The sequence below is a fragment of the Leiobunum rupestre genome, chromosome 9, assembly GCF_980474605.1.
Source record: "Leiobunum rupestre chromosome 9, qqLeiRupe1.1.hap1, whole genome shotgun sequence".
NCBI lineage: Eukaryota > Metazoa > Arthropoda > Arachnida > Opiliones > Sclerosomatidae > Leiobunum > Leiobunum rupestre.
In genome coordinates, this window is record NC_143392.1 from 7,397,418 (window position 1) to 7,423,486 (window position 26,069).

The 26,069-nt window shown below is 41.3% G+C and overlaps 1 protein-coding gene across 2 annotated transcripts in view; it reads left to right on the forward strand.

Moving 5' to 3' along the window:
• Positions 1–19,113: 19,113 nt before the first annotated feature.
• The window catches only part of LOC149926405 (tachykinin-like peptides receptor 86C), a 151,652-nt gene continuing 144,696 nt past the window's right edge, over positions 19,114–26,069 (forward strand). For both annotated transcript variants that reach the window (XM_090158712.1, XM_090158714.1), the window contains exon 1: positions 19,114–19,481. The gene's annotated coding sequence lies outside the window, so the exon portion shown is untranslated. The remainder of the gene's footprint in view (positions 19,482–26,069) is intronic.

Below are 26,069 nucleotides of genomic sequence, written 5' to 3' on the forward strand. Positions count from 1 at the left end.
TTTCTTCTTTTTCGCCCGTCCAGTGGTGGTACAAAGGGCGCTATGCGCGTTTCAAACTTAGAGGGGATAGGCTTATGACGATACCCATAAAGTCATATATCTATTGAGTCTATTTGTAAATAAATCAATTTTAAATTATTATTGGTTTTATTTATTACCTTTAATTAATTAAGCTATTTTTTTGTTTTTAAGATACAGGGTGTCTTATTTTGCTCTGATATCGCATTTTTCTAAAAAAAACTAGAGTTTGTCAATTTTCAGGGAATACGTATTATTCTAATTTTCAGAAAATTCGAAAACGACTTTCATGTTTTTAAAAAATTTATTTTTTGACCGATTTGAGAAAGTTGTAGAGCAAAATTAAAAACGTACAATTAAAGTTGGTTCAGTTGAAAAAGACCGGATTTTTCATAAAGATATGAGAATATGAAAAATAAGAAGTTGGTCATAGGAGGCAGTAGTTTTTTCGGGCACTATAAAAAATCACATTTTAATGTACCATAAATTGATCTTTTTATTCAATCAAAACCAGTGAGGATGCTATTCTGGTGGTTGAAATGGACGTCTATGTAAAATGAACATTCATCGAACACCAAAAATAGATGAAAGAAATCCGGGGACCGCTGAATGTGAATAACACCGAAATATTGGATAAAGTGTACTAGTCTCGAAACTGACTAGTCTCGAAAGCTCAATGTGCGGTACTGGAATAGACTCGAATCTGACTTCTCTCGAAAGCTCAAGGTGCGGTACTGGAATAGACTCGAATCTGACTTCTCTCGAAAGCTCAATGTGCGGTACTGGAATACACTCGAATCTGACTTCTCTCGAAAGCTCAAGGTGCGGTACTGGAATAGACTCGAATCTGACTTCTCTCGAAAGCTCAATGTGCGGTACTGGAATAGACTTGAATCTGACTTCTCTCGAAAGCTCAATGTGCGGTACTGGAATAGACTCGAATCTGACTTCTCTCGAAAGCTCAAGGTGCGGTACTGGAATAGACTCGAATCTGACTTCTCTCGAAAGCTCAAGGTGCGGTACTGGAATAGACTCGAATCTGACTTCTCTCGAAAGCTCAATGTGCGGTACTGGAATAGACTCGAATCTGACTTCTCTCGAAAGCTCAATGTGCGGTACTGGAATAGACTCGAATCTGACTTCTCTCGAAAGCTCAAGGTGCGGTACTGGAATAGACTCGAATCTGACTTCTCTCGAAAGCTCAATGTGCGGTACTGGAATAGACTCGAATCTGACTTCTCTCGAAAGCTCAAGGTGCGGTACTGGAATAGACTCGAATCTGACTTCTCTCGAAAGCTCAATGTGCGGTACTGGAATAGACTCGAATCTGACTTCTCTCGAAAGCTCAAGGTGCGGTACTGGAATAGACTCGAATCTGACTTCTCTCGAAAGCTCAAGGTGCGGTACTGGAATAGACTCGAATCTGACTTCTCTCGAAAGCTCAATGTGCGGTACTGGAATAGACTCGAATCTGACTTCTCTCGAAAGCTCAATGTGCGGTACTGGAATAGACTCGAATCTGACTTCTCTCGAAAGCTCAATGTGCGGTAATGGAATAGACTCGAATCTGACTTCTCTCGAAAGCTCAATGTGCGGTACTGGAATAGACTCGAATCTGACTTCTCTCGAAAGCTCAAGGTGCGGTACTGGAATAGACTCGAATCTGACTTCTCTCGAAAGCTCAAGGTGCGGTACTGGAATAGACTCGAATCTGACTTCTCTCGAAAGCTCAATGTGCGGTACTGGAATAGACTCGAATCTGACTTCTCTCGAAAGCTCAATGTGCGGTACTGGAATAGACTCGAATCTGACTTCTCTCGAAAGCTCAATGTGCGGTACTGGAATAGAGATATGAGAATATGAAAAATAAGAAGTTGGTCATAGGAGGCAGTAGTTTTTTCGGGCACTATAAAAAATCACATTTTAATGTACCATAAATTGATCTTTTTATTCAATCAAAACCAGTGAGGATGCTATTCTGGTGGTTGAAATGGACGTCTATGTAAAATGAACATTCATCGAACACCAAAAATAGATGAAAGAAATCCGGGGACCGCTGAATGTGAATAACACCGAAATATTGGATAAAGTGTACTAGTCTCGAAACTGACTAGTCTCGAAAGCTCAATGTGCGGTACTGGAATAGACTCGAATCTGACTTCTCTCGAAAGCTCAAGGTGCGGTACTGGAATAGACTCGAATCTGACTTCTCTCGAAAGCTCAATGTGCGGTACTGGAATACACTCGAATCTGACTTCTCTCGAAAGCTCAATGTGCGGTACTGGAATAGACTCGAATCTGACTTCTCTCGAAAGCTCAATGTGCGGTACTGGAATAGACTCGAATCTGACTTCTCTCGAAAGCTCAATGTGCGGTAATGGAATAGACTCGAATCTGACTTCTCTCGAAAGCTCAATGTGCGGTACTGGAATAGACTCGAATCTGACTTCTCTCGAAAGCTCAAGGTGCGGTACTGGAATAGACTCGAATCTGACTTCTCTCGAAAGCTCAAGGTGCGGTACTGGAATAGACTCGAATCTGACTTCTCTCGAAAGCTCAATGTGCGGTACTGGAATAGACTCGAATCTGACTTCTCTCGAAAGCTCAATGTGCGGTACTGGAATAGACTCGAATCTGACTTCTCTCGAAAGCTCAATGTGCGGTACTGGAATAGACTCGAATCTGACTTCTCTCGAAAGCTCAATGTGCGGTACTGGAATAGACTCGAATCTGACTTCTCTCGAAAGCTCAATGTGCGGTACTGGAATAGACTCGAATCTGACTTCTCTCGAAAGCTCAAGGTGCGGTACTGGAATAGACTCGAATCTGACTTCTCTCGAAAGCTCAAGGTGCGGTACTGGAATAGACTCGAATCTGACTTCTCTCGAAAGCTCAAGGTGCGGTACTGGAATAGACTCGAATCTGACTTCTCTCGAAAGCTCAAGGTGCGGTACTGGAATAGACTCGAATCTGACTTCTCTCGAAAGCTCAATGTGCGGTACTGGAATAGACTCGAATCTGACTTCTCTCGAAAGCTCAATGTGCGGTACTGGAATAGACTCGAATCTGACTTCTCTCGAAAGCTCAATGTGCGGTACTGGAATAGACTCGAATCTGACTTCTCTCGAAAGCTCAAGGTGCGGTACTGGAATAGACTCGAATCTGACTTCTCTCGAAAGCTCAATGTGCGGTACTGGAATAGACTCGAATCTGACTTCTCTCGAAAGCTCAATGTGCGGTAATGGAATAGATTCGAATCTGACTTCTCTCGAAAGCTCAATGTGCGGTACTGGAATAGACTCGAATCTGACTTCTCTCGAAAGCTCAATGTGCGGTACTGGAATAGACTCGAATCTGACTTCTCTCGAAAGCTCAAGGTGCGGTACTGGAATAGACTCGAATCTGACTTCTCTCGAAAGCTCAAGGTGCGGTACTGGAATAGACTCGAATCTGACTTCTCTCGAAAGCTCAATGTGCGGTACTGGAATAGACTCGAATCTGACTTCTCTCGAAAGCTCAATGTGCGGTACTGGAATAGACTCGAATCTGACTTCTCTCGAAAGCTCAATGTGCGGTACTGGAATAGACTCGAATCTGACTTCTCTCGAAAGCTCAATGTGCGGTACTGGAATAGACTCGAATCTGACTTCTCTCGAAAGCTCAATGTGCGGTACTGGAATAGACTCGAATCTGACTTCTCTCGAAAGCTCGAGGTGCGGTACTGGAATAGACTCGAATCTGACTTCTCTCGAAAGCTCAATGTGCGGTACTGGAATAGACTCGAATCTGACTTCTCTCGAAAGCTCAAGGTGCGGTACTGGAATAGACTCGAATCTGACTTCTCTCGAAAGCTCAAGGTGCGGTACTGGAATAGACTCGAATCTGACTTCTCTCGAAAGCTCAATGTGCGGTACTGGAATAGACTCGAATCTGACTTCTCTCGAAAGCTCAATGTGCGGTACTGGAATAGACTCGAATCTGACTTCTCTCGAAAGCTCAAGGTGCGGTACTGGAATAGACTCGAATCTGACTTCTCTCGAAAGCTCAAGGTGCGGTACTGGAATAGACTAGAATCTGACTTCTCTCGAAAGCTCAATGTGCGGTACTGGAATAGACTCGAATCTGACTTCTCTCGAAAGCTCAATGTGCGGTACTGGAATAGACTCGAATCTGACTTCTCTCGAAAGCTCAAGGTGCGGTACTGGAATAGACTCGAATCTGACTTCTCTCGAAAGCTCAATGTGCGGTACTGGAATAGACTCGAATCTGACTTCTCTCGAAAGCTCAAGGTGCGGTACTGGAATAGACTAGATTCTGACTTCTCTCGAAAGCTCAATGTGCGGTACTGGAATAGACTCGAATCTGACTTCTCTCGAAAGCTCAAGGTGCGGTACTGGAATAGACTCGAATCTGACTTCTCTCGAAAGCTCAATGTGCGGTACTGGAATAGACTCGAATCTGACTTCTCTCGAAAGCTCAATGTGCGGTACTGGAATAGACTCGAATCTGACTTCTCTCGAAAGCTCAAGGTGCGGTACTGGAATAGACTCGAATCTGACTTCTCTTGAAAGCTCAATGTGCGGTACTGGAATAGACTCGAATCTGACTTCTCTCGAAAGCTCAATGTGCGGTACTGGAATAGACTCGAATCTGACTTCTCTCGAAAGCTCAAGGTGCGGTACTGGAATAGACTCGAATCTGACTTCTCTCGAAAGCTCAATGTGCGGTACTGGAATAGACTCGAATCTGACTTCTCTCGAAAGCTCAATGTGCGGTACTGGAATAGACTCGAATCTGACTTCTCTCGAAAGCTCAAGGTGCGGTACTGGAATAGACTCGAATCTGACTTCTCTCGAAAGCTCAATGTGCGGTACTGGAATAGACTCGAATCTGACTTCTCTCGAAAGCTCAAGGTGCGGTACTGGAATAGACTCGAATCTGACTTCTCTCGAAAGCTCAATGTGCGGTACTGGAATAGACTCGAATCTGACTTCTCTCGAAAGCTCAAGGTGCGGTACTGGAATAGACTCGAATCTGACTTCTCTCGAAAGCTCAATGTGCGGTACTGGAATAGACTCGAATCTGACTTCTCTCGAAAGCTCAAGGTGCGGTACTGGAATAGACTCGAATCTGACTTCTCTCGAAAGCTCAATGTGCGGTACTGGAATAGACTCGAATCTGACTTCTCTCGAAAGCTCAATGTGCGGTACTGGAATAGACTCGAATCTGACTTCTCTTGAAAGCTCAAGGTGCGGTACTGGAATAGACTCGAATCTGACTTCTCTCGAAAGCTCAATGTGCGGTACTGGAATAGACTCGAATCTGACTTCTCTCGAAAGCTCAAGGTGCGGTACTGGAATAGACTCGAATCTGACTTCTCTCGAAAGCTCAATGTGCGGTACTGGAATAGACTCGAATCTGACTTCTCTCGAAAGCTCAAGGTGCGGTACTGGAATAGACTCGAATCTGACTTCTCTCGAAAGCTCAAGGTGCGGTACTGGAATAGACTAGAATCTGACTTCTCTCGAAAGCTCAATGTGCGGTACTGGAATAGACTCGAATCTGACTTCTCTCGAAAGCTCAATGTGCGGTACTGGAATAGACTCGAATCTGACTTCTCTCGAAAGCTCAAGGTGCGGTACTGGAATAGACTCGAATCTGACTTCTCTCGAAAGCTCAATGTGCGGTACTGGAATAGACTCGAATCTGACTTCTCTCGAAAGCTCAAGGTGCGGTACTGGAATAGACTAGATTCTGACTTCTCTCGAAAGCTCAATGTGCGGTACTGGAATAGACTCGAATCTGACTTCTCTCGAAAGCTCAAGGTGCGGTACTGGAATAGACTCGAATCTGACTTCTCTCGAAAGCTCAATGTGCGGTACTGGAATAGACTCGAATCTGACTTCTCTCGAAAGCTCAATGTGCGGTACTGGAATAGACTCGAATCTGACTTCTCTCGAAAGCTCAAGGTGCGGTACTGGAATAGACTCGAATCTGACTTCTCTTGAAAGCTCAATGTGCGGTACTGGAATAGACTCGAATCTGACTTCTCTCGAAAGCTCAATGTGCGGTACTGGAATAGACTCGAATCTGACTTCTCTCGAAAGCTCAAGGTGCGGTACTGGAATAGACTCGAATCTGACTTCTCTCGAAAGCTCAATGTGCGGTACTGGAATAGACTCGAATCTGACTTCTCTCGAAAGCTCAATGTGCGGTACTGGAATAGACTCGAATCTGACTTCTCTCGAAAGCTCAAGGTGCGGTACTGGAATAGACTCGAATCTGACTTCTCTCGAAAGCTCAATGTGCGGTACTGGAATAGACTCGAATCTGACTTCTCTCGAAAGCTCAAGGTGCGGTACTGGAATAGACTCGAATCTGACTTCTCTCGAAAGCTCAATGTGCGGTACTGGAATAGACTCGAATCTGACTTCTCTCGAAAGCTCAAGGTGCGGTACTGGAATAGACTCGAATCTGACTTCTCTCGAAAGCTCAATGTGCGGTACTGGAATAGACTCGAATCTGACTTCTCTCGAAAGCTCAATGTGCGGTACTGGAATAGACTCGAATCTGACTTCTCTCGAAAGCTCAATGTGCGGTACTGGAATAGACTCGAATCTGACTTCTCTCGAAAGCTCAAGGTGCGGTACTGGAATAGACTCGAATCTGACTTCTCTCGAAAGCTCAATGTGCGGTACTGGAATAGACTCGAATCTGACTTCTCTCGAAAGCTCAAGGTGCGGTACTGGAATAGACTCGAATCTGACTTCTCTCGAAAGCTCAATGTGCGGTACTGGAATAGACTCGAATCTGACTTCTCTCGAAAGCTCAATGTGCGGTACTGGAATAGACTCGAATCTGACTTCTCTCGAAAGCTCAAGGTGCGGTACTGGAATAGACTCGAATCTGACTTCTCTCGAAAGCTCAATGTGTGGTACTGGAATAGACTCGAATCTGACTTCTCTCGAAAGCTCAATGTGCGGTACTGGAATAGACTCGAATCTGACTTCTCTCGAAAGCTCAAGGTGCGGTACTGGAATAGACTCGAATCTGACTTCTCTCGAAAGCTCAATGTGCGGTACTGGAATAGACTCGAATCTGACTTCTCTCGAAAGCTCAAGGTGCGGTACTGGAATAGACTCGAATCTGACTTCTCTCGAAAGCTCAAGGTGCGGTACTGGAATAGACTCGAATCTGACTTCTCTCGAAAGCTCAATGTGCGGTACTGGAATAGACTCGAATCTGACTTCTCTCGAAAGCTCAATGTGCGGTACTGGAATAGACTCGAATCTGACTTCTCTCGAAAGCTCAATGTGCGGTACTGGAATAGACTCGAATCTGACTTCTCTCGAAAGCTCAAGGTGCGGTACTGGAATAGACTCGAATCTGACTTCTCTCGAAAGCTCAATGTGCGGTACTGGAATAGACTCGAATCTGACTTCTCTCGAAAGCTCAAGGTGGGGTACTGGAATAGACTTGAATCTGACTTCTCTCGAAAGCTCAATGTGCGGTACTGGAATAGACTCGAATCTGACTTCTCTCGAAAGCTCAATGTGCGGTACTGGAATAGACTCGAATCTGACTTCTCTCGAAAGCTCAAGGTGCGGTACTGGAATAGACTCGAATCTGACTTCTCTCGAAAGCTCAATGTGCGGTACTGGAATAGACTCGAATCTGACTTCTCTCGAAAGCTCAATGTGCGGTACTGGAATAGACTCGAATCTGACTTCTCTCGAAAGCTCAAGGTGCGGTACTGGAATAGACTCGAATCTGACTTCTCTTGAAAGCTCAATGTGCGGTACTGGAATAGACTCGAATCTGACTTCTCTCGAAAGCTCAATGTGCGGTACTGGAATAGACTCGAATCTGACTTCTCTCGAAAGCTCAAGGTGCGGTACTGGAATAGACTCGAATCTGACTTCTCTCGAAAGCTCAATGTGCGGTACTGGAATAGACTCGAATCTGACTTCTCTCGAAAGCTCAATGTGCGGTACTGGAATAGACTCGAATCTGACTTCTCTCGAAAGCTCAAGGTGCGGTACTGGAATAGACTCGAATCTGACTTCTCTCGAAAGCTCAATGTGCGGTACTGGAATAGACTCGAATCTGACTTCTCTCGAAAGCTCAAGGTGCGGTACTGGAATAGACTCGAATCTGACTTCTCTTGAAAGCTCAATGTGCGGTACTGGAATAGACTCGAATCTGACTTCTCTCGAAAGCTCAATGTGCGGTACTGGAATAGACTCGAATCTGACTTCTCTCGAAAGCTCAAGGTGCGGTACTGGAATAGACTCGAATCTGACTTCTCTCGAAAGCTCAATGTGCGGTACTGGAATAGACTCGAATCTGACTTCTCTCGAAAGCTCAATGTGCGGTACTGGAATAGACTCGAATCTGACTTCTCTCGAAAGCTCAAGGTGCGGTACTGGAATAGACTCGAATCTGACTTCTCTCGAAAGCTCAATGTGCGGTACTGGAATAGACTCGAATCTGACTTCTCTCGAAAGCTCAAGGTGCGGTACTGGAATAGACTCGAATCTGACTTCTCTCGAAAGCTCAATGTGCGGTACTGGAATAGACTCGAATCTGACTTCTCTCGAAAGCTCAAGGTGCGGTACTGGAATAGACTCGAATCTGACTTCTCTCGAAAGCTCAATGTGCGGTACTGGAATAGACTCGAATCTGACTTCTCTCGAAAGCTCAATGTGCGGTACTGGAATAGACTCGAATCTGACTTCTCTCGAAAGCTCAATGTGCGGTACTGGAATAGACTCGAATCTGACTTCTCTCGAAAGCTCAAGGTGCGGTACTGGAATAGACTCGAATCTGACTTCTCTCGAAAGCTCAATGTGCGGTACTGGAATAGACTCGAATCTGACTTCTCTCGAAAGCTCAAGGTGCGGTACTGGAATAGACTCGAATCTGACTTCTCTCGAAAGCTCAATGTGCGGTACTGGAATAGACTCGAATCTGACTTCTCTCGAAAGCTCAATGTGCGGTACTGGAATAGACTCGAATCTGACTTCTCTCGAAAGCTCAAGGTGCGGTACTGGAATAGACTCGAATCTGACTTCTCTCGAAAGCTCAATGTGTGGTACTGGAATAGACTCGAATCTGACTTCTCTCGAAAGCTCAATGTGCGGTACTGGAATAGACTCGAATCTGACTTCTCTCGAAAGCTCAAGGTGCGGTACTGGAATAGACTCGAATCTGACTTCTCTCGAAAGCTCAATGTGCGGTACTGGAATAGACTCGAATCTGACTTCTCTCGAAAGCTCAAGGTGCGGTACTGGAATAGACTCGAATCTGACTTCTCTCGAAAGCTCAAGGTGCGGTACTGGAATAGACTCGAATCTGACTTCTCTCGAAAGCTCAATGTGCGGTACTGGAATAGACTCGAATCTGACTTCTCTCGAAAGCTCAATGTGCGGTACTGGAATAGACTCGAATCTGACTTCTCTCGAAAGCTCAATGTGCGGTACTGGAATAGACTCGAATCTGACTTCTCTCGAAAGCTCAAGGTGCGGTACTGGAATAGACTCGAATCTGACTTCTCTCGAAAGCTCAATGTGCGGTACTGGAATAGACTCGAATCTGACTTCTCTCGAAAGCTCAAGGTGGGGTACTGGAATAGACTTGAATCTGACTTCTCTCGAAAGCTCAATGTGCGGTACTGGAATAGACTCGAATCTGACTTCTCTCGAAAGCTCAATGTGCGGTACTGGAATAGACTCGAATCTGACTTCTCTCGAAAGCTCAAGGTGCGGTACTGGAATAGACTCGAATCTGACTTCTCTCGAAAGCTCAATGTGCGGTACTGGAATAGACTCGAATCTGACTTCTCTCGAAAGCTCAATGTGCGGTACTGGAATAGACTCGAATCTGACTTCTCTCGAAAGCTCAAGGTGCGGTACTGGAATAGACTCGAATCTGACTTCTCTTGAAAGCTCAATGTGCGGTACTGGAATAGACTCGAATCTGACTTCTCTCGAAAGCTCAATGTGCGGTACTGGAATAGACTCGAATCTGACTTCTCTCGAAAGCTCAAGGTGCGGTACTGGAATAGACTCGAATCTGACTTCTCTCGAAAGCTCAATGTGCGGTACTGGAATAGACTCGAATCTGACTTCTCTCGAAAGCTCAATGTGCGGTACTGGAATAGACTCGAATCTGACTTCTCTCGAAAGCTCAAGGTGCGGTACTGGAATAGACTCGAATCTGACTTCTCTCGAAAGCTCAATGTGCGGTACTGGAATAGACTCGAATCTGACTTCTCTCGAAAGCTCAAGGTGCGGTACTGGAATAGACTCGAATCTGACTTCTCTCGAAAGCTCAATGTGCGGTACTGGAATAGACTCGAATCTGACTTCTCTCGAAAGCTCAAGGTGCGGTACTGGAATAGACTCGAATCTGACTTCTCTCGAAAGCTCAATGTGCGGTACTGGAATAGACTCGAATCTGACTTCTCTCGAAAGCTCAATGTGCGGTACTGGAATAGACTCGAATCTGACTTCTCTCGAAAGCTCAATGTGCGGTACTGGAATAGACTCGAATCTGACTTCTCTCGAAAGCTCAAGGTGCGGTACTGGAATAGACTCGAATCTGACTTCTCTCGAAAGCTCAATGTGCGGTACTGGAATAGACTCGAATCTGACTTCTCTCGAAAGCTCAAGGTGCGGTACTGGAATAGACTCGAATCTGACTTCTCTCGAAAGCTCAATGTGCGGTACTGGAATAGACTCGAATCTGACTTCTCTCGAAAGCTCAATGTGCGGTACTGGAATAGACTCGAATCTGACTTCTCTCGAAAGCTCAAGGTGCGGTACTGGAATAGACTCGAATCTGACTTCTCTCGAAAGCTCAATGTGTGGTACTGGAATAGACTCGAATCTGACTTCTCTCGAAAGCTCAATGTGCGGTACTGGAATAGACTCGAATCTGACTTCTCTCGAAAGCTCAAGGTGCGGTACTGGAATAGACTCGAATCTGACTTCTCTCGAAAGCTCAATGTGCGGTACTGGAATAGACTCGAATCTGACTTCTCTCGAAAGCTCAAGGTGCGGTACTGGAATAGACTCGAATCTGACTTCTCTCGAAAGCTCAAGGTGCGGTACTGGAATAGACTCGAATCTGACTTCTCTCGAAAGCTCAATGTGCGGTACTGGAATAGACTCGAATCTGACTTCTCTCGAAAGCTCAATGTGCGGTACTGGAATAGACTCGAATCTGACTTCTCTCGAAAGCTCAATGTGCGGTACTGGAATAGACTCGAATCTGACTTCTCTCGAAAGCTCAAGGTGCGGTACTGGAATAGACTCGAATCTGACTTCTCTCGAAAGCTCAATGTGCGGTACTGGAATAGACTCGAATCTGACTTCTCTCGAAAGCTCAAGGTGGGGTACTGGAATAGACTTGAATCTGACTTCTCTCGAAAGCTCAATGTGCGGTACTGGAATAGACTCGAATCTGACTTCTCTCGAAACTGAACAGACTCGAATCTGACTTCACTCGAAACTGAACAGACTCAAATCTGACTTCTCTCGAAAGCTCAAGGTGCGGTACTGGAATAGACTCGAATCTGACTTCTCTCGAAAGCTCAATGTGCGGTACTGGAATAGACTCGAATCTGACTTCTCTCGAAAGCTCAAGGTGCGGTACTGGAATAGACTGGAATCTGACTTCTCTCGAAAGCTCAATGTGCGGTACTGGAATAGACTCGAATCTGACTTCTCTCGAAACTGAACAGACTCGAATCTGACTTCACTCGAAACTGAACAGACTCAAATCTGACTTCTCTCGAAAGCTCAAGGTGCGGTACTGGAATAGACTCGAATCTGACTTCTCTCGAAAGCTCAAGGTGCGGTACTGGAATAGACTCGAATCTGACTTCTCTCGAAAGCTCAATGTGCGGTACTGGAATAGACTCGAATCTGACTTCTCTCGAAAGCTCAATGTGCGGTACTGGAATAGACTCGAATCTGACTTCTCTCGAAACTGAACAGACTCGAATCTGACTTCACTCGAAACTGAACAGACTCAAATCTGACTTCTCTCGAAAGCTCAAGGTGCGGTACTGGAATAGACTCGAATCTGACTTCTCTCGAAAGCTCAATGTGCGGTACTGGAATAGACTCGAATCTGACTTCTCTCGAAAGCTCAAGGTGTGGTACTGGAATAGACTCGAATCTGACTTATCTCGAAAGCTCAATGTGCGGTACTGGAATAGACTCGAATCTGACTTCTCTCGAAAGCTCAATGTGCGGTACTGGAATAGACTCGAATCTGACTTCTCTCGAAAGCTCAATGTGCGGTACTGGAATAGAATCGAATCTGACTTCTCTCGAAAGCTCAATGTGCGGTACTGGAATAGACTCGAATCTGACTTCTCTCGAAAGCTCAAGGTGCGGTACTGGAATAGACTCGAATCTGACTTCTCTCGAAAGCTCAATGTGCGGTACTGGAATAGACTCGAATCTGACTTCTCTCGAAAGCTCACGGTGGGGTACTGGAATAGACTCGAATCTGACTTCTCTCGAAAGCTCAATGTGCGGTACTGGAATAGACTCGAATCTGACTTCTCTCGAAAGCTCAATGTGCGGTACTGGAATAGACTCGAATCTGACTTCTCTCGAAACTGAACAGACTCGAATCTGACTTCACTCGAAACTGAACAGACTCAAATCTGACTTCACTCGAAACTGAACAGACTCAAATCTGACTTCACTCTAAAATGAACAGACTCGAATCGGAATAGTTTCAAAACTGATTTCCCTCGAATCGGAATAGTTTCAAAACTGATTTCCCTCGAATCGGAATAGTTTCGAAACTGATTTCACTCGAATCGGAATAGTTTCGAAACTGATTTCCCTCGAATCGGAATAGTTTCGAAACTGATTTCCCTCGAATCGGAATAGTTTCGAAACTGATTTCTCTCGAATCGGAATAGTTTCGAAACTGATTTCCCTCGAATCGGAATTGTTTCGAAACTGATTTCACTCGAATCGGAATAGTTTCGAAACTGATTTCACTCGAATCGGAATAGTTTCGAAACTGATTTCACTCGAATCGGAATAGTTTCGAAACTGATTTCACTCGAATCGGAATAGTTTCGAAACTGATTTCACTCGAATCGGAATAGTTTCGAAACTGATTTCACTCGAATCGGAATAGTTTCGAAACTGATTTCACTCGAATCGGAATAGTTTCGAAACTGATTTCACTTGAATCGGAATAGTTTCGAAGCTGATTTCACTCGAATCGGAATAGTTTCGAAACTGATTTCCCTCGAATCGGAATAGTTTCGAAACTGATTTCCCTCGAATCGGAATAGTTTCGAAACTGATTTCACTCGAATCGGAATAGTTTCGAAACTGATTTCCCTCGAATCGGAATAGTTTCGAAACTGATTTCACTCGAATCGGAATAGTTTCGAAACTGATTTCCCTCGAATCGGAATAGTTTCGAAACTGATTTCCCTCGAATCGGAATAGTTTCGAAACTGATTTCCCTCGAATCGGAATAGTTTCGAAACTGATTTCACTCGAATCGGAATAGTTTCGAAACTGATTTCACTCGAATCGGAATAGTTTCGAAACTGATTTCACTCGAATCGGAATAGTTTCGTAACTGATTTCACTCGATTAACTATAGTTCCTCCAAGGGCAAACCCAGGCCATCACTTGCTGATACTGCATCGAGGGTAAGCAACAAAGAAGGCAGAGAAAATTTTGAACCAGCAGACTGCATTCATATATTCTATTTCAAACTTGGTTAAACATTCAACACTAAGTACACATACCTAGGCAAGACCGTTAGTTTTTCATAATTGTGTTACCTCCAAATATGTAAATTTACCCGGTTTGCATTTTTATATAGTTCTTCAAGAATTTCGTTAATGATTAGTTTTAATATTGAAATATTGCAAATTATTGTACTAACTTTTATATTTCCGATTTGGCGGCTCTACTAAGCGTTTCCGGTGATTTCGAATTGTTCCGATAAACAGACGTTATATCTACTGGCGACATCGCGCCTTGTGTTCCTGAACTACCTTCGTAATTCCTTTTATGCGCGTGCTCAACCAAAACCACTTACGATATTCGAACATTACTGGAATAGGAAGAGACGTCTCTCAATAGCGAAGCGACACTCTCTGCCTACACCTAGATGGCGCAAGTGTTTCGATATCTTTTTTTCCCCGAACGAGGGAAGACACAGGCAGTTTAAGCTAGGTTTAAGTCAAGAAGTAGGGAAACGTTTCGGGAGTCACAACTTTTCAGAAATATATAAATTTGTTCAGGGTCAAACCTTATTTTCCCCGTTCTATAAGCTAAAAGGCTGAATTAAGATGCGATTAATTTTCAAATTTCTAGACAGATGTCGCTTTAGGTGAAGTGACGTCTAACGAAAATGTTGTAAATTAATCATATATTTATTTGGACGTTGTACCGTTTTGGCTTTGCAATCACTGTGTATACACTTATTGAAACAATAATATAAAATTAAAAGCAATAAAGTTAAGAATTTCCCAGAAATTCTTAAAAGAACTTCGCTTAACAATAAGTAAGCGAGTTTCAATAATATCATAAGTAACATAATAAGTAACATAATATAAATAAGTATGACAGTTGACCGATTTCAAAATTACGTTTTTGCACGTGATAGTACCTTTACATTGTGAGGTATAGCAGGCTTATTTACCCGCTTTTATACCCTAACATGGCGCCGTATTTTCACGAGCAAAATGAATTTTAAGATCTCCCAATCAACGAGATTTACAACCAAACTGATTTCCATAGTTATTGAATAATCAAGATGTTTTCTCAGAATAGAGCCCTCTAGTGTCTAAAATATGTGAGACTTCCACTAAGCCGAAATATCTGCTTTCCGATAGATAGGCGGAAAATTAGGCTAAAATGATAAAAATTTAAAAAGTTTTTCTCTGCGCCACGAGCACGTGTTTTTTATCACGCATGATTCGCATGCGGGCTTCAAAACAAAGCCAAAGCCCCTCGCGACTCCAGAACGTGCTCTCCGATATTAGGCTTAGTGCGCAGTTAGACGAAAAAGCAGACAAGGATGGTACTTTGACGTCATACCTGAGCGTTACCTCGGTGACCTATGACGTCAGCTTAAGCTTCCCTTTGTTGTGACAAGTACCATCCTAATAGTTATTTTTAAAGCCGATAGATGGCGATACGGTTATTGAATCTCACTTAATAATGTAAACAGTCAAATTTGAAAGTACTGTATTTAAATTTTTGATAAACAATCAAGTCTAGGTATAGTAGAGGAATGTATTTAGGAAGCTTAACATTTACATTTTATTATAATTTTACAGTATATTGTAATTTTATTACGATGCTAGCCCACTTTCTGGGCTATTTTGTAGAATTTGACTAAATCATTGAACTTATGAAACATGGAGTAATATTTACTCCAAGATTTTCGCATTTCTATGGCTGCGTTCAGTAACCTGCAGCAAATGCAACATTTTAAAATCTATCAAGCGGTTTCTTACTGAAATATTTTCCCAATTTCCGGTATGACTTTGCGTTGCTCGATCGATTGAAACTATTTCAACCTGCTGGGGGAGCCGATTCATTTGTAGTGTGACGTCACAACGTTAAGGAAAGTAATGGCGTCATTCCGATTGCGTGAGTACAGAAAAACGTTCAGTAGGTCTTGGCGTAACGCTGCAAGCGATATGTAACGGTTCAGATACCCTGCAGGTCCGATAATAATTACCATAAGTGTATAATATTGTTACATAAGTGTGTCACTTCCTATTTTTCACATGCAAAAGTTTTACTGAGAGCTATTCACAAGACAGACGGCATTACGGGCTACATCGCCGTTTTGCGTCCACTTGCTACCGCGTCACACGTGGTCTTTGACAGCGCCTCGCTAGGGGGAGATTTTCTTCTTGTGATGACGTCACTTCGTTACTAGCTCTCAGTAAAATATTCCCCAAAGTGACAAACTTATGGAAAAATATTATAGGCTGCGTTCAGCAATAGCATAAGTCTATCTCTTTTGGCTATAGCAGACGATACAGAATACTTTGGTGTCACAGCGCCATCTTGATTCTTCTAAATCATGAGTAACACATTCATTATTTGGCGACGCGTGAGAGTGGTTACTATTTTGATAAAGACTTATTTCAGTATTTGAAAGACGGCTAGTATTGGATAATATCTAAATCATTGTTATCTTCGCGAATATTTGTGATAAAAGACTGTGCTTTCACCACTGGTATCAAATTTCATCGTTAAATTTAATTAGTTCTTGAAATATTTAATTACTTAAAGGTACCGAATCTAACCTTCAAACCGTTCAATACGTTTACCCACTTCCTGTCGGAAATCCGAAAAATTAGCTTCAGAGTTACCATGGTAACCAACTACAGATAACGCACTACGCTTTTTTAATCTCAAATTAATTATGAAAGAGTTTTAATTTTTAATAGGCCTTTCTCGCTATATCGTGTTCTGGACGATGCACACCGAGCCAAGCTCGCTTGTGGCGTATATGTGAAATAATAAGGTTGGTAATTTATTTGGGTGTAATTGAGGACTTATATAGGCTTCCTGCTTAGGAAATATAGCTCCATCTGCCTTAATATCCGTGAACTAAATGTGTGAAGAAATAGCAGACAACTTTTGAATTTCAAGGTTTTTAGCCTCAGGTTGAACTTTCAGCTGATGTGCAGAGATAATTTTGAACGAGCAGACAGCTTTCATATATTCAATTTAAAACTCGGTCGGTAGGCGGCGATTCTTCTGAGCAAAATTTAAACTACGCACGAAGCTTGTAGTCACAATTGCAGATAATATTCTTACGTGAATATGTATTAGCAAAAAGTAGATCACATCTGGTGTTGAGTAGTAGTTTCGCCGAAGTTTAAATTGAAATAGGATAGATGTCGTTTTTAATTAGATAAAAAGAATTATTTTGCATATCTACGAGACCGAAACTATAGTAATCTACATAATCGCCGCCTCGGAGAACAGTATTAATATTTACGTCGTCATCTGAGCCATTTCGTTGTGATTACACATTTTCATCAACTCATAAAACTACAGGGTTGTTCAAAATGTTATGCCAAAATTTTAAGGAGTTGTACGGGGTGAGTTGCGAAGTATGCCTGTTTTTCCCCATTTTCCTGCGATGAGTTAAAAGAGCGCCAGAGAAGCTTCAAAGTGTGGCCTACTAGACCCTGGAAGTAGGCTGCAACAAGCACAAAACCAAGCTGTAGGGACGCGCGAACATTAAAGTTTGGGTTCGTGTGATAGGTAAAAAAGGACTTTGTAAACAAATCGAGGTAACTATCGTAAAAAAGTAAACTTAAACAGTATTTAAAGTCGTTATGGACCGCGATTTCTCGCAAATTCATCGTACCCCTGAAATCGTATCTCCCTGTAGCTTGTTTTGTGCTTGTTGCAGCCTACTTCCAGGGTCTAGTAGGCCACACTTTGAAGCTCTCTGGCGCTCTTTTAACTCATCATAGGTAAATGGGGAATAAAACAGGCATACTTCTCAACTCACCCCCTACAACTCCTTACATTTTTTGCATAAACTTTCAAAACACCCTGTATGTTCAAATAAAATAATTTAAAACATTTTAATTAATGATTGTGATTTTTTTGCATAACCTTTTAAAACACCCTGTATATTAAAATAAATAATTTAAAACATTTTAATTAATGATTGTGATTTTAATACTATATCAGTATCCTACTCGAAACACAGATGGCGCCGAATTTCACTAAATTTGGAATCCAACTTTCGGGGAAAGACGTAGACGTATCTCGTTTACGCAATTTCAATGAGTTGCTGAAACTGTCTAATATCGTATCACTGATTACTTACAAAACAAATTACTTAAGACAAATATCGCTGTACGCTGATACCCCATTCGCGGATTTCATCACTATTTCATTTGAAAGTAAACAAACAGTGGAGTAATAGACCGTTAGCGCTTTTAAAATTGCCCTCGATAAATAACTATCATCTCGAAATGAATTTTTGTTTATTTACAATTTACAAGACGCCAGAAATCGATAACTCACGGAGACGAGAAAGCACCTGTTGCTATGCATATTGCAGAGTTACCAGATTCGATTGGAAATTTTTTAATTTAGTGGGACCTTATGTTTGCGGCGGGAATTATTTTAATTGTAGAGCTAACCAAATTAGGGCGTACCCAAAAATGTCAAGAACACTTTACGAGTAATCGATGGGTTCACTTTCACACTCTACGGTCTTTCCTTGCTCAACGATATAGTGAGGTCACCTGGACAATTCCAGTTCACCACTAGCGAAGAATGGCGATAAAATTAATTTAGCAGTCTTTAAAAACAATGGATTAATTGATAATTCTTTTGTTTTATATAAAATTTCTAAATCATTAACAGAAAACAATAAGATAATGTTGAACAGTTCAAGATTTTATCTAAATTATGTATTTCGGTGGTTATTTTATTAAGCCTTTGCACATACGCGGCAGATGCCAAAGACCGATAAACATTTGACAAGGGAAACGATCATTTTACAGCGTAACGCCACTAGGGGACCGGTTATTAAATACTTGAAGTCTTACCAGATGGCGCCAGAAGTCTGAACCGTAAAAAAACATATATATCCAAAACCAATAAAAAGTTTTTAAGCCGAATTGTTTCCTGAATTGAATTTTTTCTTGAAGTTTTTAAATAAAATATTGTTTAAATCGTTGTTCAAATTTTATCCTTCGTAATGAGTCCAACTGAACGCAGCCTAGTCAAAAACAAACAATTAAATTAAAAACGGTCTCCATGATTTTTTAGAAATCGTTTTATCCTACGTAATGAGCCCAACTGAACGCAGCCTAGTCAAAAACCAAACAATTAAATTAACAACGGTTTCAATAATTTTTAGAAATCGTTTTTTCCTTCGTAATGAGTCCAACTGAACGCAGCCTAGTCAAAAACCAAACAATTAAATTAACAACGGTTTCAATAATTTTTAGAATTCGTTTTTTCCTTCGTAATGTGTTCCACTGAACGCAGCCAGGGTAAATTTGGAGACCCACGCGCAAGACTAGAGAGAAACTCTCAATTCCCTCTCCTGCCGAAATAGTTGCTACACAGCACAGTCTCTCAGCTGGGCCTGGTAATCCCCGAGTCGCTAACGTCGCGGGTCCGCACGTGTTTGCATTCTGACCGTTCTTCTCGACTGCTACGGACGCGGCTCACTTCGCTCTGTGCCTCAGTTCGCGGACGTCGCGAATCTTCGTCATCAATCTTCGTAATATTAAAAAAAATAATAATATAATCCTAACTTATGATCCGTATAATTTCTTTTCAAAGAGATACATACAGACGGTTTTACAAATATTTGGCTACAAAGTTTAATACCGCTGGTGTTGTGTCAGAATGAAGAATTGTGCACTCTGTGGATAAAATTTAATTCTTCGATATTCCAAGGTATTTTTTTACATTTATGAACTGTTACTTTAATTTTCTCGTTGTTTTCTAAAATGGTATGTTAATATGAAGAGTTATAAAATACGCGAATAGGTAGAATATTCCATAATGAAAAGGGTAAAAAAAAAAGCTGAACCCTAAACAAATTTTAAGAAATTAAAGTACTCAGAAATAACCCGTCCCAATTCGCGTATTTTATCAGTCTTTACAAAATGGTATGACATTTTGAAACTGTTAGCGCTTTTTAAACAATTTCTGGTGTAAATAAAGATTGAAATCAATTTTCGGATAACGTCGAAAAAAGCTTTAAATTTCTGTTTTTATTATGGTGTCGAAAAAATTCAATAATTAAATAATTAAATATAAAATTTCAAATATTTCTCCAGACCACGTTTTATGGAAAAATTCATAAACAAAACTTTTGAAATCCTATTGTACTTTAATTTAAAAAATCTGCTTAAATTATGTGTTTGGGAACGTCATGGAACTAATTTTTATTTATTTTTGACCAAGGAATAATACCCTCACTGGATAGTCACGTTTAAATGTGTTATTGGACGAAATAATTTTAATTTGCGTCGTTTACTCCGCATTCTAAAAGCATTTCAAATAGTTTAGTATAGTCTATCAATTTACTTATTTCGTCGAGAGTCCTCCTTCAATCCGAAAATGAACTGTAATTTGTAAAACCAAATTCGACCGCAATTCGTTCGTATTCCCGCGCAATCTGTAGATAAATAAATACATATGTGCGTAAATATGTGCAAGAAATAAGCCGATCAGAACGTATTAACATCGCTATGAGTATCAGCGTTGACCTTACGGCTCAAGTCGTTAGCTAATAGCGTCCGTTTGACCGTCGAAAGGGATTATCTTCTTTGCCGATACATGTAGATAGATACGCGACAAAGGAAATTAATCTAGGTCGGCGCTAAATCGCCAGAGCTAACAGGGGTTCCCCCGCTTCGGCACGTTGCGAATTCTAATTGGCATTGGCATTCTTAGCGCCGGCCGGAAGAGTTGAATTAATTCCTTTGACTTCATAAATCACTCGGTGTCTCCGATTCGAAGCTTCTTCCATGTCCTTCCGCCCTAAGTTCTTCCCATTTGGAAGTTCTTCCTTCGACGATAGCGGCGTTGGTGTTCGGTTGCGTTAGATTATTAATCAACTGACGACATTTTATTTGAATAGCGACATTTCTGTCATGAAATAATCAAATATATATATGTATCTGGACTGATTACTATTTTCGCGTTAAAATTTCATATAGTTCCATCTCTGATTTGTTTTGGTTTAAACTTGCGAATTACCCTATAGAAGCTTCAATAAATCATCCTCAAATGAAATCGCCAAGAAGTAATATTTCCGAGAGCCAGGACCTGCAAGGCACTGTTTATATAGTGCTTGTTAAAATAATGGAAATTTTTCACCTTTACGGCAGCAACAAGCGTTCCCTTTTAACCAGGTAGGCTTTTTTGACATATTAAGGCTTGGCAAAACACGTTCTGTTTATAGGTGAAAGTTTCCATTCAACAATAAGCACTATATAAACCATAACTTGCGGGTCCTGACTCAATTTATATTCGCTACCGAAAACTATCGCTACGCCCCCTTTGGTTCGCCATTGAAACCTAGATAAAGCAGACGCTATTAGTTATTCCTCATCGTTATTCGTAAATTTGACTTTTATAAATAATAATACTTACATTTTTAAATAGTTTTTGCATCGTTTGCTTATATTTTGATAAGTTGGTTTAAGAAAAACCGTTCTTTTGACTTTTTAATTTGTCTGTAGCAGACGCTAGATCATAAGCGCAGCCAGACTTGGAAATAGTGATATTTTCAATGGGGCCCTACAGGCTCCCAACCCCCATTAAAATTATTTTTATAGAGGGCCACTGGCCCAAGGGTGGTGCAGAAGCTGCGTAAAAAAATTAATTTCCATGATATTTGTAAGAAATATTTTTCATTTAATTTGGGAGCCCCAGTGGCCCGCAACCCCCGTTTGCATGATTTATTTTAAGAGCAATAGAGGCTAGACCCGTTTCGGTCGCGAATAAAACGCTAGAAGTTACGTGATAAATGTTTTTATAATTTCGAATTTGAAATGTTTGAAAAATTTCTGGAAACCAGGACTGACGAGAGAGGTGGAAGCTAGTACCAATTATCCAGGCCCTTGTTACCCTAGGTCCTTGGGGTGCCTCGCTGAAAATCTCTGGTTGTCTCCAGAAAGAATGACTCTCTTGGGGGCCCAGCTTTATTGTTTTCCCGGGGCCCATTTCGGCCCTTAAGAAAATAAAGGATCTCGTACTTTTCTTATATTTTATACCTCAATCCTCAATCCATGATAATTCATAAAATGTTCAAAGCTACGATCAAGTTCCATTGATTTTAAATTAGTTAATTTTGCTAATCTGCCCGCGCTAGCTACGGAAATAGGTTTTTTAAAGAGTACACTTAGTTTCTGTTAATAATATTATCATACAACAATATTATATTTTTCAGATTATCAGATAATTATAAATAATCAGAAATATATCAAATATATTTGAGAATCGTGGTTCGTTGCTACTTCTGTACACCAAGAATATATTTCTAATTTCAATAATGTATTTATGTTAACAGATTAATAGTTAACTTGCTTGTCGCGTCATGGGGATACGTCATAGCTTAGCTCCGGCTTTTAACCGTCGCCATGACAGCTGTAACGTCATATGTCAGAAGGCAAAACACCACGTGACTATAATAATCGTCTGCTTACAAAACGATCTGAGGAGTAAATAATCACGTGTCCACTGTGGGCACGAAACTGTCATGGCTGGCCTAAAACCTCGCTACCATGGCAACGAAAATAAACTACGTCCACGAGCCACTGGCTCCCTACAGCTAGAGCGAATGACAATGCTGATACCTAAGAGCAACAAACACAGCACCCCACACAAGGAGATCGCAAACCGCCAAAAGTCGTGCATTTTCTTGCGTACATTTTTCATTGGTTAAATTCTTAAGCGCCTGCTGCCGTCGGAAGGGGAAAATTCAGCAATTGTCTTCCCCCTTTCCGTAAAACGTTCAGCGTCAAGGTTCGTCCAATGAAATTTGTACACAATACTGCGTTAGCGTGTTTATAGGCTAGCTGCGTTCTCCTTGTGTTTGTTGCTCCTAGCTGATACGAACCGAGGGCATCTTGGTCTACTTATTACGCGCCACGATGAGGGGGAAGTAAAAACGCCCCCCACTCTGCGTGCTTTTCAATGGCGTCAGTAGACCCGCGTTTTATGGAACCAATGAGATACCGAAATGATTTGATTGACGTTTAAGGGGAGGAGCCTACTTTTAGAGCGTAAGATGGATTTGGAGAAACACCAAAATTCGGCCCAACATAGTAATTCTGCCTAAGCATTAATAAATAAATTTTTTCTACTGTAGAATTTTTTGGGTTAACAACTTAACAAACTATGTAGTGCTTTCGTCTGATACGATTTTGAAAACTTGTAACGTCCCAGCTGTTTTTTATCAATAGGCAAATTACATTGGTGACGTCGTGAGTTTAGAATTGAAAGCACTCTATAGTCTGTAATCTTGTCCAGATTGAACCAGATTTTGAAATAAGATTACAGACTTTAGTTTGAACCAAAAGCGACATAAGACCCAAAAGTTTCTCAATTCTACCTTCGCGGTTGCTAAAACATCTAGCGAGAGCTAGTCTCACTATAGACTACATAACCTACTAGCAACAGTATATGTAGTCCATGGAACTAATAAATAGCTACGTTACCGTTAATATTTGAATTTTTCCCATCATTAAATTGGTAAGTTATTAATTTAATACGGCTACAATTTGAAGTTCTCTTTGTCTTAGTCTTCCATGGAATGAACCGGGGCACCATGAGGGCAGCCGGCACATGCGATCATACGTGTGTGATGAAAATGCAGACATTTTACTAACTTCAAAATAAAGTCTAACTACAAATTATGAGAATAATTTTTTATTTTTGGTTATTACGCAGGAATTTTTTAAATGAAACTTCTAACTACAAATTAATTGGTTAACTAAACTTACTAAAAAACCGTTCCACGCGAAGACTGCAAAGACCATGGCGAACATAACTAAACGCGCCACCATGTGACTAGCACGAGGGTATGTTTGCTCCAACGAAATAAAAATATTTCCGGTTATAGACATTTTCCCCGCGAGATGGCGAGGGTAACGGTCATTTTTCGCTTACCAGCAAAGTGGAGGGTCCCTAAGTTATTAGTTCCATGTTTAGTCTATGGTCTGGCGCGATTTTATCTCTTCGATTTACTCGCCCGTAGACACACGTTCTAAAACGCCTCACTAGACGGCGCTGAAGTGGAGAAAATGTCTAATTTTGATGACGTAGCTCGTATGTCACTCTCACCTAGGAGCAACAAACACAAGGAGAACGCAGCTAGCCTTTAAACACGCTAACGAAGGGTTGTGTACGAATTTCATTGGACGAGCGTCACGAGCCTTTACGATGAACGTTTTACGGGCGGGGGGGGAAGGCAATTTCAGAATTTTTCCCCTTCCGACGGCAGCAGACGCTAAAGCGTCTAGCCAATGAAAAACGTACACAAGAAAATCCACGACTTTTGACGGGTTGCGTTCTCCTTGTGTGGGGTGTAGTGTTTGTTGCTACTAGCTCTCACCCAGTGGCGTAAATAGAATATAATTAAAAAGATTAGATTATAATTAGAATTATTAAATCTCGTTTAAATCGTGATTAGATTTTTTAATCTTGATTACCCTGATTTGATCACGATTACCCTGATTTAATCACGATTACCCTGATTTAATCATTTTACTATGATTAAGACGCACCCAAAATGGAAGTGACCTGCCCCTCGGTTTGAACCAACTAGGGCAAATTTCGCCGTAAAAACCGTGAGAATCGGGCTTAAGCTTCGCCAATGAAAAATGAAAGGTTACTTAAAGGCCCTTCGATGTGTTAAGCCCCCTCTTTAATTAAAATCCTAAACGCGCGAAAAAAAATAAAATAATCCTAAGCGGCCCAAAAAATAGAATGTTTTGAGTGAGAAGAGGCTTCGTAAGAAAAATAAGAAAAATCTCGATGTAATCAGCGCCCGGAGATTGGCCTGCCCTCGGTTTTTCTTGTTCTTAATTCGCCATCACTCGCTATATCTTCCCTCTTTTCGCAGCCTCTTAACGTCCCAGAAATATCCCCTGGAGAATACGTGTCTGTCACTCTCATCGCATTTTTATCTGGGATTCTAGATTAGTTCTGAACCGTCTGATGGTGAAGAGAGTTTTTTTGGAAATGTAGGCGTTGTGTAATGGGCCGAAACAAGATCGTTCGGCGGGGTTAACGCCATTAGAGGGAGATGGTAAAATAAATGAGGGTGGAATTTTTAACCGTCACCGCTACTTTAAAATTGGACGCTAGCTAGGGTGGGAACACGGGATTGGTTGGTATTTGAGCATGCGCGGAGACCAATTTTTGCCTATCGCCGAGAAACCTAGGAGGATCAAGGACAGTAGATACACGGACGAGAAAGTGTATTGGCGGCCTCTGTTGGAATATATCACCTAAAAAAAAAACGACCTAAACGCGAGGAGAGTTAGTTGTAAAGAAAAAAATGGCGGTCACCTAATTTTAGCGGTTCTTGACGAGGCTAAAGTGTTTAAAACAAATGGGTGTTTTTATTTAAGCTCTTAGTTTTATTTTTAATTTAACATCAAAATGGTAAAAACTAACTACAATAATACTGTCCATGGTGAACCACGTCTTAACAATGGCCGCGGTTTGTTTACATCTAACTCCCCGTGAATATGAAGACGTTTAAAATCGAAATTTTTTTCCCCTGCTTTCTCGGTCCTGTATCTACTGTCCTTGGGAGGATGGAAATTATGGGGTGGACTGGGTAGGTAGGCTTGATAACGTTAAACCATTTAACTTAATACAATATAGACATCTAGCGGAAATAGTTTGAACTCAAGAAAATATTTTCGTCTGCTAGTTGTTGACAATGAAACAAGGACAAGCGTTCAATTTAATTTTCCAAGAACACAACTATACTGTTTTTTTCCAAAGTAAATAAGAGACAAATAATGGTAAATATATATTGTTTAATTATATATTACAATATTTAGCTACTAAAACCAAACATTTAGCTTCCCCCACTAATTAAAATCGTTTCTACTAGACCCAGAAAAACCCGTTACTACTTCTTATTTCGAACGTTTAGCAGATGAAATTATATGTACACGTATATTTGTTAATCTAGTAACATTGCCTGCCGTAAGATGGCGCTACGTTACCGTAGGTGCGACAGGGAGCAGGCTTGGAAATAAGGCTTATTTCTAAACTGGTCTATTTGGCCAGTGACTCCCAACTCTTGAATTGTTTATACGGTAGATAATTTTGAATTAATAAACTGGACACTGGACCAGTGAACCCCTAGCTTTAAATAAAAAAACTGGTCCGAGTAATTAATAAACTGGTCTTTGACTCAGTGACCACCGCTTATTTCCAAGCCTGACGGGGAGTCCGTATTTGGGGGAATATAGTTTTCCATTCCAGGATACGGGTCATAACAAATAACTA